Source organism: Monodelphis domestica, chromosome 1, assembly GCF_027887165.1.
Source record: "Monodelphis domestica isolate mMonDom1 chromosome 1, mMonDom1.pri, whole genome shotgun sequence".
NCBI lineage: Eukaryota > Metazoa > Chordata > Mammalia > Didelphimorphia > Didelphidae > Monodelphis > Monodelphis domestica.
Window position 1 is genome coordinate 666,125,504 of NC_077227.1, and position 14,817 is coordinate 666,140,320.

The 14,817-nt window shown below is 40.7% G+C and overlaps 1 long non-coding RNA gene and 1 other non-coding gene across 2 annotated transcripts; one reads left to right on the forward strand and one right to left on the reverse strand.

Annotated features, from left to right (window-relative positions):
• The first annotated feature begins 9,042 nt into the window (after positions 1 to 9,042).
• LOC103102136 (uncharacterized) lies at positions 9,043 to 14,158 on the forward strand. The gene is made up of 2 exons (XR_459324.2): positions 9,043 to 13,239; positions 13,981 to 14,158. It is a non-coding gene; the product is annotated as an uncharacterized LOC103102136 (long non-coding RNA).
• Positions 12,623 to 12,715, reverse strand: TRNAI-UAU (transfer RNA isoleucine (anticodon UAU)). The gene is given in 2 exon segments: positions 12,623 to 12,658; positions 12,678 to 12,715. It is a non-coding gene; the product is annotated as a tRNA-Ile (tRNA).
• Positions 14,159 to 14,817: the final 659 nt, after the last annotated feature.

The following is a 14,817-nucleotide window of genomic DNA, read 5'->3' on the forward strand; positions in this document are numbered from 1 at the left end:
ATTGCTCCCTGGTCACTAAAGTACAAAAAGGAAGCTCCAAAAGAATCCTGATGCTTGATCAGAAGAGCTCCAGAAGAAAATTGCAGGCAGGGGAGCTGTGTTCAACTAAGTCAGTGCTATATCCTCAATTCATATCCTTCTTGACTCTCCTTCCTCTATTATGGCTGGTGGAAGAGAACTCAGACCCCAAGAGTAACAGTGTCCAAAGCATTAGAAAACAGTACAAAAGCCCTGACATGGGTAGAGGGGGATGAGACTCACTGGCATAAGAAGCAATGTCAGATGCCAAAGGAGACTTGGTCCAAGCAACAATAGAAAACAATTCTGGCCCAATAAGTAGCAATAGAGGGTGGTATCACATTCTCCAGTGGCCATGGGAGTGGGCAGTAGACTAGGAATCACTGGCAACAGGTGGTGGAGCTGACTGTAGTGCAGAACTGAACAGCAGTAGCAGCAGGCAGTGGTATAAGCCCCAGCAGCAACAGAGTGGGTACTGGGAATGCAGATCCATTGTATCCCTCTGCTTACCATAATCTGGAATGGATTGGTTCCTCCTCATAACTGCATGGTCATTGGACAACCCCTTCCCCAGAGGGCTACCTCCTAGAAGCCTAAGGGTCAGCTGTTAGGAAGTGATTTACTTTCTGGTAACAGGAGGGAGGTGACACTGGCTGCTCAGTCCTTCTTTAAGCAGGTCTCAATGGCGGCAGAATGGGCAGAGGCAGAGGCTCCAGCAGATGAGGTATTGGCGAAGGTCAGTCAGAAATAACCTTTTTTTAAACCATACTATAATCTAACAAGACCCTTCCCTATTAGCACCCATAACGTACCAGAGGTCACTGGATAATTCCTCCCCAGGGAGGGCTAGAGGGTCACTCTTGTTTTGAATCTGGCATAGGGAGAGGCTTCATACAAAAGGGTAATGATCTTGACCTTACTAGAGATGCCTTTGACTTATGGTGAGGATATGTGATTGTGAAGACGTGTCATCATCTTCCCTGCAGCCATGACTTTCCATGTATTGACCCTGCTTACAGTCATTTCTTTAGGTCAGGAGACTCATGGGGATCTGCAGATTTAGCATTATTTGATACATGAACCCAAAGGAAGAAAGCCAAGACCTGGATTTCTGGTCTTTGTTCTCCCATTCTGGTTGCTCTTTCATTGTTTGACCTATTATGTTTAAAATTTTTTCTATTTCAGTGTTGCCAATGCCAGTCTTTTCCCCCTGACATTAATGTTGTCCAGTAGCAATTTTAAAGTCACTTAAGTGATGGAATATCCTCTGGAAACTCCTTAAGGTCTTGCCAGCAAACGGTAGAATATGGGCCACACTAGCTCTTTTCCTTTAAAAGACATTGAAACCATCCTTGAGACTTAGTCGAGGCAGGAGGCTACCAATGCACAGGTTAATCTTGGAAAAACATGGAAAGACCTACTTAAAATTGTGAAGAGCAAAATAAATAGAATAACGAGAACATTATATATAGCAACAGAAATATTATTTGAAGAATGACTTATGTGTGTCTCCCTCCAGAGAAAGAACTGATAAATAGAAATAATTAAGGCATAGTTTTATGCACATATTTCTTTTTGTCAAATGATGCTTTCTCTAATGGGGGAAGAAAGGGAGAGAGTTGCTTGAATATTTTAATGAAACAAATAAATGAATTTAATTTTTTTAAAAGGATGGGTGAAGACAGAGTAACTTGAAGCATGAAGAAATATTCTCAAGATTTAAGGGTTGGAAGATATTTAAGTAGAACCTATACCTAACCCAGGATCCCCTCTACAACAATCCCAACAAATGGTTTTCCAATTTATAAATATCCAAAGAGAGAGAAACATATTCCCTCCCAAGAAGACAGTCCATTCCATTTTTGCCTATCGTTAATTTCAAGGAGACTTTCCTTACTTCAAGACAAAAATCTGTCTCTCTGAAGCTTCCATTCCTTGATCCTAGTTTTACACTCTGGAGCAAGCAGAATCAATCAGCTATTTATTTTAAGCATCTGCTTTGTGCCAGAACTGGAGTAGGTACCAGTGATACAAATAGGAAGAAAGAAATAACCCCCATTCATAATGAGTTGACATTCTAAAGAGGAAAACAAGTTGAATTCCTTTTCCATGTTGACAACCATTCAATTATCTGACTACAATATTCCACTTTTGCCCCAAGTCTTCTCTTCTCCATACTTAATGCCCAGTTATACTTCAGTTGATAATTGTATGTCATGTTTTCCAATATTTCTCAGCATTACAGTTATCTTGTTCTAAATGTGCTCTAGTTTCTCTTTCCAGTGTTTCTCCTAATATGTGGTGTCTGTGAAGACGGGATTTGGTTCTGTCCTGATTGTAACAATGAAGGTACTTAGCTCTTCCTTGATTGTGAAGATTAAATTGTAATCCCTTGTCTATTTTTAGATTTTAATCCCCCAAAATGTAAGCACAGTACTTCAAGTTGAATATGGAGATCTACCCATTTTGGATTTTAACCACAAAAATGTATGAACACCCATTTCATCCATTGAGTGGGAGGTCTGTGACCCACATGTGAAAGAGTGGTCAGTCCTGGAGTGGAGTGTCAGCTGTGATTGGGAGATGTAAAAATTTAGGGGAGGTGACACAAGAGAAAAAGGTCTTTAAAAGTGGAAACACAGACACTTGGAGTGAAGAGAGACACTTGGAGTAAAGACTCACACTTGGAGCGGAACCTCCTGTAAGAAGTAGTTCTACTGGAGTTAAGGCTGATAAAGAATCTGCTGATTGAACTGACACATGGCAAGTGTAAAGGCTGACTTCCTTTCCTAAGGCCCATCGTCTTGAGACTGCTTTCCCCTGTCTGGGGTCTTTGAATTCCTACCTGGCTCAGAGGAAGCCAGAGCTCTCACTTTCTCTCTCTCTCTCTCTCTCTCTCTCTCTCTCTCTCTCTCTCTCTCTCTCTCTCTCTCTCTCTCTTCTCTCTCTCTCTCTCTCTCTCTCTCTCTCTCTCTCTCTCTATATATATATATATATATATATATATATATATATATATATCCCTCCCCCCCTTTTCTTCTCTTTCTCTTTTCCTTAATATCTTCCCTCTATTGTAAAATAAACTACCATAAATTCCATTCTGATTTTAGTAATTCATTTTTGGGATTTAGCAATTAAATCCCTGGCGACCAATTAAATATATTCAGTCAAACCATAAATTTAACATGTCCAAGACAAATGCAGTCTGAACAGGTAAAGCTTATAGGAATTTGAATCAGATGGCCATGGTATTATTCTCAGAAAAGCAGAAGGCTAAGCCAAGCTACTGAGAATGAGTATTGTCAGGGTAGGGCTTAAGAAAAGCCTTGAGAAGCTTTAAAAAGTTTTGGAACGCTCACTGCCAAATATAACATATGACGAATAAAAGGATTGTCATGGAACAGTGATGGATCATGAGATTACATATCATAAATTATAGTTAACTCAATCAATATGGTTTCATGACACTCATGCCTCATCTGCTCTGGTCCACCATAATGATATACTTTATGTTGTTACTAGCCTACTAGGTTCCCTTCCTTCTTCCCCCCTTTTATCTCTGGAAGTCTTCTCTGACTCAACCCCCTCTTTTCCTCAGTTACCACTCTCCACCCTCTCCCATTCACAACATACATTATACAACCCCAAACTCTTTAACCACTTTAGGATCCTGATCCCAGAGACTACTGGCAACTTAACATTTTGCAAAGTTATCTCTAGAGTAGAACAATATATGAGCATGTTGACGACAAAGGATGCCTTTAAATCTGAGCATAGGTAGTCAGAACTGAAAGTAGGAATATTTGCTCCTGGAAGTATTCTCCAGTGGGAGTGAGGAAGGTGAAAACAGATACCCTGTAACTCCTCCATGGAGTAAAAAGAACATTATCCCTGTCATCTGATAGCTTCCAATCTAATCTGATCCAACAAGCACTGATTATCTATTTAATAAGGGAGATGCAAAGATAACACTAAAAATGGTTCCTTCCCTCAAAAAGTGTATGTTCAGGGTTTCAGAATTTAGGGTGGGAGATAACGAGCTCCATTTTGGAGAGGTAGAGTTTGAGATGCCTCCAGGACATCAAATTGGAGGTGTTTAACCAGTAGTTTATGATGTAGAACTAGAACTTGGCAGAGATATTAAAACTAAATTTGTATATCTGAGAATCACATGAAAAAAAGGTTGTTTACTGAACCCACCATGAGAAAATGAGATCACCAAGAAGGAAGAGTAAAGGAAAAGGAGAGTCCAGAACAGAGCTTTGAGGGCCATCCGTGATTAGGCAAAGGCTGATTCAACAAAGGAAATTGAGAAGTGCTGGGACAGGTAGGTTAAGAACCAGGAGAGAGCAATATTATGAGAACTAATGGCAAAATAGAAATAGTTTGAAGAAATGTCTGTGTATGTCCACCTCTAGAGAAAGAACTGATAAATAGAAATAAGAAAGACATAGTTTTATATACCTACATATTCTTTTGTTGAATGATGTCATCTTTATGAAGGTAGGGAGGGAGTTAACTGGATATTTTAATGTCCACGGGTACCCATCACTCTTCATGCAGGTGGTGAATGGATGAGACCCACTCCCTGGCAGGAGGAGGCAACGGACCAATATTAACAATTAACAACTTTTATTCACAATGCTACAAAGAGAGGAGAAATGAACTTATTCCTGCCCTCAAAGAGCTTACATTTAATATCAGTATCTATGAAGGTAGCAGGAAGAGAAGCTTACTTGACAATCCTGGCTGAGTAGATTTGCCCAAAGGATCTTGCTTCCTCATCTATATATGGGGACAAGAATAGAATGAGTTGGGTGGCATGGTCACAGGCCATATGCCCTATTTCCTCCTTTACAATCAGCATTTGATACTGAAGAGGATAGGGGCAGTGAGCTGAAAGGGAGGGGAAGATTATGGCTGTTAGCACCCTATGTCCTAAAAAAAAAAATTATTTCTTCCTTTGGGGGAGGTTTAAGGATTGGTATTTCCAATCTCCACTTCCCAGTTAACATGCTCTTATCTGGGTCTCATCTTGGATGAGAGATGCTCAGGGTTCTAGAGTTGCAACAGCTATGAAAAGAAAGGTGACCTGGCTCTAACTTCCCTAGACCCTGAAGGAGGGGACAATGGATGATCCAAGAGCCCTGAGTGTTGGCTCTCCTGAGTCACTCTCTCTTGTGTTCATCCATAGCTTCTTTAGCCTCTCCTCCTACACCTACAAGATCGACTTGGCACCCTCTAAATTTAGTCACACATAGGTCAGAGTTTTGCCTCCCTTTACATCTACACCTTTGCAAATGGCAACAGCTCCCCCTCACCCAAAGACACAATCACCCCCTTTTGAAGAGCTACCAACTGGAGAGCTATTTTTTAGCCAGCTGAGTAGGTAACTAATTCTTACATACGTTAGCCCTACCCTACCATAAACCATTGCTACCTCTACCTACAAGTATTGGAATTATATGTTGGGAGGAAAATTGGCTCTGAAGAGGTCCTGAGTTTGAAACTCACTTCTGATGCTTCTATAGAACCTTAGGCAACTCGATTGGGCCTCAGTTTCCCCATCTGTCAAATGAGAGGGTTAGACTGACTGACTCGGAGGTCCCTTCTAGCTCTAGGTCCATGATCCTCTCTCTACCATTAACAGAATTTCCCTTTGTCTTAGATATCTTCCCTTCATAGTTTCTCTATTTTCTAGCATGAATAGAAACCTAGCCCTCTATAAAAGACACTGAAGAAGGCTTTAACCTTCTTTCATTATACTGAGTATTTCTTTCATGTCCTACCAAAGCACTGTGCCAGGAGGAAGAAGTGTAAGGGTATGTGTAGAGGTGTGATGCTAAATGTCCAAAAACCAGTTCTCTAAAGAAAAAATTCATTCATGGTACATTGTTAAGTTTAATACACATTGATTTGTTTTGTTTTAAATTCTCACCTTCTGTCGTAGAATCAATACTATGCATTTGGTTCTAAGGCTGAAACATGTTGGTAAAGGCTAAGCAATGGTGGTTAAGAGACTTGCTTGCCCAGAGTCATACAAATAGGAAGTGACTGAATCTAGATTTGAACTCAGGATCTCCCATCTCCAGACATGGTTTAAAATGCATTGTTAACATTTTCTTACTTCCAGACAATTAACAAGTTCATTCAATCTCTGATTTGTAGCATTTTATGATTTCCAAAGTATTAAATGTTCACATTGAAAATGTAGCAATTAACTCTCATAAGCCAGTACAAGCTTGCTCCAACATACACCTGGATATGACTCAATTCTTATTTCTACTTCCATACTGTCCCAATGCCACCACCATCTCTTAGCACCTACTCTTCCTTTAAAGTTCACACAATTCATCCCTGTCACTCAGTCCAACTCTAAGAGCTATCTGATGGCATACAGATTACTCTGCTCCTTTCTCAGTTTCATTCCCTGTCTCACTGTCTTCTCTCTGATTCTGCCTACTTGGGGGATTCATTGTTAATACTCTCTAGAACACCCTTTCCTTTAAGCTTATCCTTCTCCCCATTTCTCCTGCTTTTCTTGACCTCAGCCTTGCAAGCCATTATCTACCTCCATGATCCAGAACACTAAAATTCCCCCAAAATCCCAGAATTCCTATCTTTCAGTCTTTCTTCTTGCTTTTCCCCCTTCAATTTATTCTTTATTTTCACCTTTGTTCCTGTTCCCTCAGAGCTAGATTGGCCCCTCTTCCCTCCCTCACAGTCTTGATCCTATGATTGAGTTCAACCATATGTCATCAGCTACCTTTGGATCCTTTCTCTTCCTTGTTATACTGCCAGTCATATCCATTCCATCTCAGTAAAGGACTTTACCTCCTAATTTCCTTTTTTAAATTTATTTATATTGTCAAAAACTAATTCCCACTCCATCTCTCCCCTCTCCACACCAAAGAAGACATCACCCAACCCAAAAATATGTATATATAAATTATTTCTTTCGTGTTTTTATTAATTCTTTTTCTAGAAGTGGACATTTACAAGTTATTCTTCAAATATTAATTCTGTAGCTGTATATTATGTTCTCTTGGTTCTATTTTTTCCACTCTTTATTATTTCATGTAGGTCTTTCCAAGTTTTTTTTTAATTACTCTTGTCATTATTTTTAGGGTGTACTAACATTCCATCACAATCATATAGCACAACGTGCTCAGCCATTCCCCAATTGATGGACATAATTTCCAACCCCCTACTTTCCTCATAAAATAGAAGTCATCCATCAAAAGTACAACTCCAAATCTACAAGCAAGTCATGTTTGGCAGAAGCATAAAATGTTAGAGGAAAACTATAAAGATCTTTAGATGCCAAATAGAGGATTCTGGATTTTTATTCTAAAGGCAACAAGAAGCCATCCTTGAGCAGAAGAGTGACATGATCAATCCTGTGCTTTAGGAAAATCAATTTGACAGGAGTATGGAATAACTAGAGAGAGATCAGAGATGGGAGAGATTTGTAACAGAGATCAGTAGACTATTGCTGTAGCTCAAGCAAGAGGAGATGCCAGTAAAAATCATGGTGGCTGTGGTGTGAGTAGAGATAGAAATGGATACAAGAGATGTTGGGGACTTATAATTCATCATTCCCCGTTCTTTTTCCTTTGCTCCTGACTTAGATGAAGATGTGGACCATCTTGCAAAAGCTGATGTCTTCACTCACACACTGGACCAACCTGAGCCAGTCCATTAATTCAGACTCAGTATTAGAACTCAATGAAACATTTGTGGCCTATAAAATTTAATGAAAATATATTTATTTATAAGATAAAAGCAATATATTTACTAGTATTAATGGATTTTGATCTGTTCCTTTACATTCACCAAAACATAACTCAATTAGAAAGATGCTTCATGAGGTAGTGAAAATTCTGATAAACCTCTATCATGCCAATTTCCTAGAGGCTAGGCATTTTATGCTATTGGCAACAAGGAAGTTGAACCAGTGGTTTGAACCCTACTTCCTCAAATCAACCACATTGGAGGATAGCCACGTTGTCTTCTAATACTATCTCAGTTAATGCAAAACAGATGCTGTTTTGACTCTACCTTCCCTACCATCTCCAAAGGGAGTGTAGCCCTTCAATCATTCCCTCTTTTTCTCCTCTTAAATTTTCCTTATTAACCGTCTCTTTCCCTGCCACCTACAAACATATCCAGGTCTACTCCGTCCTTAAAAAAAGATTGATTCTGTCATTCTCTCAGATTATAATCCTATACCTCTTCCTTTCTCAACCAAACTGGTAGAAACAGCTTTCTACTCTCATTGCCTACATTTTCTCACCTCCCACTCACATCTCAGGCCCTTATAATCTGGTTTCTGATGTCATCCCCCAAATGAAACTGCTTTCTCCAAGGTAACCAAAGATTTCTGTACTGCTAAATCTAGAAAGTTTTTCTCATTCCTCATCCTTTTTGACCTCCCTGCAGTTTTGAGTGTCATCCATTCATTGCTTCTGGATACTGTCTCTTTCTTCACCCTATATGACACTACTTACTCTTCATTCTCCTTCAACCTGTTATTGTTCTCTTTTGTTGGATTTTAAATTTAGACCTGAAACAGACCTTAGATGTTATCTAATTCAACCCCCTCATTTTACAGATGAGGAAACTGAGGATCATAAATTAAGTGACTGGCCCAAGTAGGTCAAATAGGTAGCTGAACTGAGATGTGAAGCCTGGTCTTTTGATTTCTAAATCAGCCCTCTTTCTGCTATGTCAGCTATTTCCCTTTACCCATTTTATTGACTGTCTTTTATTTCTGTTTTTGATTGTTTTTATTTATATTTTATTAAGTATTTCCCAATTACATGTAAAAAATTAAACATTTTTTTAAAATTTCAATTCCAAATTCTTTCTCTCCCCTCACCTCCCTCCTTGAGAAGCAATATGATATAGATTATACATGTGAATTCATACAAAACCTATTTCCATATTAGCCATGCTGCAAAAGAAAACACAGGCAAAAAAATAGTTTCACAAAAGTATAACTTCAATGACTACCTTTTATTTTTTTTGTTTTTTTTTGTTTTTTATTTTTTATTTCAATAACAAATTTCTACGAGTTTTCCAAAGTTATATAATCCAAATCGTCCCCCTCCATTCTTCTCTACCCTCTCTCAGAGCTGGCAAGCAATTCAGTCTGGGTTATACGTATATTATCACACAAAACATGGTTCCATATTATTGATTTTGTAAGTGAACAACCTTATAAAACCAAAATCCTAAAACATATACCCAAAAACCAAGTAATAAATCAGATGCTTCCATCCGCATTCTTACTTCAACAGTTTTTTCTCTGAAGATGGATAGCATTCTTTTTCAAAAGTCCTTAGAATTGTTCTGTATCATTGTACTGCTGAGAGTAGCTAAGTCTATCACAGGTGGTCATTCCATAATATTACTATTACTGGGTATGATGTTTTCCTGGTTCTGCTTATTTCACTCTGCATCAGTTCATGGAGGTCTTTCCAGCTCTTTCTAAAATTATCCTGTTCATCATTCCTTATAGCACAATAGTATTCCATCACCATCATCACCCACATCATTAAATGTCTTTTGAAGAGACTTCAACTGTCAAACTTCTTTCCTAGTCTCACATCAAGTCAAATGTCATAGGGCAAAATCTTCAGCCTACCGAACCTTTCCAATTCCTCAGCCTCCAAAACTAACCAATTTCACCTCTTATCTCATAGTAAAGAAGGTCCAGGGGTCTGATTTGGTCTAAAATTCCATTCTCATTTGCTTACCCAAAATATAAATATTCCCCCAAAGTTAAGGCCCTCCATAATCTTTGTTACTGAATTAATTTATTCTTATTGGTTCAACTGTCACCTCTTCATAGATTGAAACATGTTTATCTATCCAGCTCTAATTTCTCACCAGAAAAAAAGCCATTTCAATCATGATGTATTAAAAGATGTACTAAATCATTTTGTATCATTTTGTATCTATCCAGCTCTAATTTCTCACCAGAAAAAAAAGCCATTTCAATCATGATGTATTAAAAGATGTATTAAATCATTTTGTATTATTTTGTATCTATCCAGCTCTAATTTCTCACCAGAAAAAAAAGCCATTTCAATCATGATGTATTAAATGATGTATTAAATCATTTTGTATCATTTTGTATCAATCCAGCTCTAATTTCTCACCAGAAAAAAAGTCATTTCAATCATGATGTATTAAAAAAACATCTAAAAATAACATGTCCAGAATGAAGCTCTGTTATATTTTCCCTCAAACCTATCCTCATTATTTAAAAAAATTTTTTAAACCCTTTCCTTCATTATTTTTTTTAATTTTTTAAAACCCTTTCCTTCCTGCTTAGAATCAATACTGTGTCTTGGTTCCAAGGCAGGAGAGTGGTAAGGGCTAGGCAATGGGGTTTAAGTGACTTGCCCAGGGTCACACAGCTGGGAAGTGTCTAAGGCCAGATTTGAACCAGAACCTCCCATCTCTAGACCTGGCTTTCAATCCACTGAGCTACCCAGCTAACCCCCTCCTTCTTCTAATTCTAAACTTTCTCTTTTCTTTTATGAGCATGACAATCCTTCTAAACTCCCAGGTTCATAAATCTTGGAGGAATTCTTGCCTCTTCTCTCTCCCTCAACTTCCATGTACTACTTGTCTCCTTATTCAGTCTATCTTTACATCTATTACATCAATCTCAATCTCTTCACCTTCTAGCGGTCACTATGCTAATTCATACTTTTCTCATTTCTCCACTACATTACTTTAATAGCCTCCTAATTGGTCCGACTACCTCTTATTTCTCCCCCCTCCAATCCATCCTTCATGCTGCGACCAAATTGATATTCTTAACTCACAGCTCTAACCATTTTCCCCTTACTCAAAAATGTTCAATAGCTCTCCGTTGTCTCTAGGATAAAATATTAAATCCTCAGCCTATTATTTAAATCCTTCCATATTCTGTATTCCACTTCCCTTTCCAATCACTTCATATGTCTCTCTCATATATTCTCCATCCTTGTTACTCATGCCCAGTTTCCCATCCTTCATCTTCTGTCTCCATGACATTGAACCAGTAAGTAGTCCCCGTATCTGGAATGCACCTGCATCTTTCTCGAGATTAAATAGTCGTTTCTAATAGAGTAGAAAGTTGAAATCAAGAGAAGTTAAGTGAATTGCCTACGGTCACACAGCTAGTAAATGGGGCAGGGAGAGAAGAGAATTTAAACTGGTTTCCTGTGACTCCAACTATAGCTCTTTCCATTGAACCTCAACTTTTCCTTTTGCACACGGGTCATATCATTCTTCTGCTGAAAAATCTTCAGTAACTCCCCATTGCCTAAAATTAAAATTATTTTCCCCAACATTCAAGGCTCTCTGTCATTCCAGGCATACTTTACTCCTCCATAAACTCTCCAGTTCAAACTGTACTGTTCTACCGACAAAAGCTTGCCCTGAACTTTACTTTCTCCATGCCTTTGTTCTCCCTATTCCCTAAGGCTGTAATAATATCCTCTGTCCAGCTTCCTCTTCGAATGTAGAATTCGTACCCATTCCTTAAAATGACTCAATTCCTATAGAATGAGGGTTTTTAGAGCTTGTTTTTCATTTTTGTCTTTGTCCTAGAACACTGCCTTGCCCTCAGCCTTTTAATAAATTTTCATAGACTAGAATTGAGATGTTACGTCTCTTCCAGGATACCTTTCCTGATCTGCCTCCCCTAAAAATTTGGTCCCCTCAGAACACCCGGAACACCTTGCTTTGCGTCTTTCTAACGTGTTTATTATGTATTATCAAGCTTGTATTAATGCTGCGTGTGTGTGTTCTCTTTAAGGGTCCTATAAGCTCCATGAGAGCAGGGATGGCTTGCCTTAAACTTTGAGGGTCCCCGTCTCCATCATTTGTTAAATTTAATGAGAATTTGTTAGGTGTTTTCTTTTGAAGCTACTGAAACCTTTCCATCCATCCTAACCCCCCCCCCCACACACACACACTATCTATTCCGATGCTCCCCGTTATCTTCTCCTACACCCCAGTATCGGCACCGATGCCCCCATTAACTACCGCTGTACCCCATCATCTGCACCAGTGCCCCTCCGTTCCCTAACCCAGCATTTGCATTGATGCCCCCATTATCTACCTCGGTACCCCAAGATCTGCGCCGATGCCCCCCATTATCTACCCCTACACTCCACCATCTGCACGTTCTCTACTCAGACCCCCTCTCTTCGCCTACACAGTCCGCTCTCTAACCAGACTAAGCACAGAGCACCGTTAGGCCCGGGCAATGACAAAGACGAGCCCTGGACAGACAAAGAGGCGTTGAAAGGCAAGGAAAGCCGAATCTCTCCAGTCCTCGAGTTCGGTCGAGCCGCCTTTGAGCTATCCCCGGCGCGGGGTCCGGGCTGCGCTGGCTCCGAGGCAGGGGATTTCCGCGATGTAGGCGATCCTAAGGCTTAGACGGGAGGCAAGGACTGCCAGACACCGCCCTTCTTCAGCTGGGACCGCTAGCTTCCCTCCTGACGCAGTAGCTAAGAGGGGGCTGAGGAGATTTATTTAAATGAGGGGCGCTCCTGGGCCCGAAGGAAGGCAAAAATGAGAATGGCGCACAAAAGGGACGTGCTCCAGGTGAGGCTCGAACTCACAACCTCGGCATCGCTCTGCCCGTACTGCTGTATAAGTACCGCGCGCTAACCGATTGCGCCACTGGAGCTCCGGCGAAGGAGCCTCAGGATTGCCCTATCAGGGTTCGCGATGGCCTCGTGATGAGGTAGGGACGATTCTGAGGACTGCACGGAGCATGCGCTGACTGCCCTCAACTCTAGGGCCAACTCCAAGCCCGCTACTGTCTATAAGCGGCGCCCGGAGCCGCAGCCCAACGCCTCTAGGGTCTGGATTGGGCCATGAGGTCCTGTACTCAGTCAGCCCCGGGATCACGGCGGTGTTTGCCTAAGGGAGACGGGAAGTAGAGAAGGGGGAGACCGTTAGTTCGGATTTGGGGCCTCAGCCTAGGGCACCGTCCTTTTCCCCACGGGCTGGCCTGGTTCTGGCCCCCGCTATCCTCTCCCCGCGTGTGAGACTCGGCGCGTGAGTTTTCCCGTGGCACTTTCCGCCTGCCCGAGGCCACAAAGAAACAGAGCTCGGGGGCCGGAACTACAAGCGATGGAAGTGGGACTGAGGAGGGTCCGGGACTGGGCCGACCCGGGGAGAAACCGAAAGGGCAGCAACAAAGAGAAGGTGGAGCCAGAGATTGGGTTCTTTATTCAAAGATACGGGTTGGGGTCCGGGTAAAGCTAAACTCAGCTGGAGGGTGGGGCTTTGTGCGTTGTGGGCGGGGTCTTCATGCAAAGGAGATTAGGGAGGCGTTTAGAAAGACCGGGCTGACGTATTTAGCGGCAAAGAAAAGCCGGCTGGAAAGGCCAGCGCTTAGAAGTTAGAGCGGGAGCTTTGAATGTACCACAACATTAGGACAGAAGAGATGGAGCCAGGGCATACCTGGGCAGAGGAAATTTCAGGCGGGGCCGGGAGAATACGGGAAACTGACTGTAGAGATGCTCGGGATGGGACGGGAAGTTGGGAGCCCAGAGAACTGAGTCTGACATTGCAAGTGAATTATATTTGGCCTTCCTGTCCCAAAAGGATTTAGTGACCCCCAAGGGCCTGTGAAAAGTCCCTTAGTGTTTGCTGTCTTCTGTAAAACACATCTGCCCTAGCGGAGAAACATAGAACTTTAAAGTTAGTTTTGCTATTTTCCTACCCTTGACACTCATCTCCCGCCCCTGTGCCTTTGCATTCCCTGGCTTCGAAGAACTGAAAGCTCTCAGCCACCAGGGTGGAATCCTTATATCTCCTGATTCCTTATCTCTAACCCCATCCCCAGAATCAGGCCCTCTCCTCAGATTTACTTTGTATATATTTTGAATTTATTTAAGCTTTCCTTAAAGGCATTTACTTTTGTTTTTGTCTTTATATCTCCAGAGCTTGGTACTGTGCCTGACACATAGTAGACTAGAAGAAGGATCCAGCAGATCATCAATTGTCAAGAATTATATTTAACAAAAAAAAATTTCCCATCTCTATATAAATACACTGTCAATACAAATAATTACAATGAAATATTAAAATTTTACTTTGAAATAAACATGTTCATATTCTACTTTCTTGGCCTTGTAAATTTTTTTTTTAAGTGCTCTGGGTTAACTCACAGAAGCTTGGCCTTTTCATGCATTCTTGAATGCCAGTTCTATATATAAAATCTTGTTGACAAATTGAACCTTGAGAACAGAGACCATCTTTAGCATTTCTGTAATGCCTGGCTCATAGTCAGACCTTAATAAATGCCTGCTGAAGCAGTACTATAAGAATGAACAACTCAGCTTCTCCAGAGAACAGAGAAAATGATCCAAGACAGTTTCCAAAGGACCCATGATGAAAAATACTCCTACTTCCAGAGAGAAAACTCCCAGTTTTATTGTTTCATTTTGTGTTTTCTTTTGCAACATGGCTTATGTGGAAATGTTTTTTTATGACTTCATGTGTATAATTGTTATCAAATTGCTTGCCTTCTCCAGAAGGGAATCATAGAGTGAGAGAATTGGGAGCTCAATTTTTTAAATGATTGTTGACTATTTTTGCATGTAATTTGGAGGATTTTAATGGAATAAATATACAATGAAACTGCTATCTAAATCTCTCTGCCCCAACATCATCTGGGCAGGTAAGCCACTAGAAAGTACCCTGGGTGAGGGAACCAGAGGAAAAAGGGGCTCTGCCAAGTGTCTGCCAGCTGTCTGGTTGGGTTTGCCTTGTGTAGGC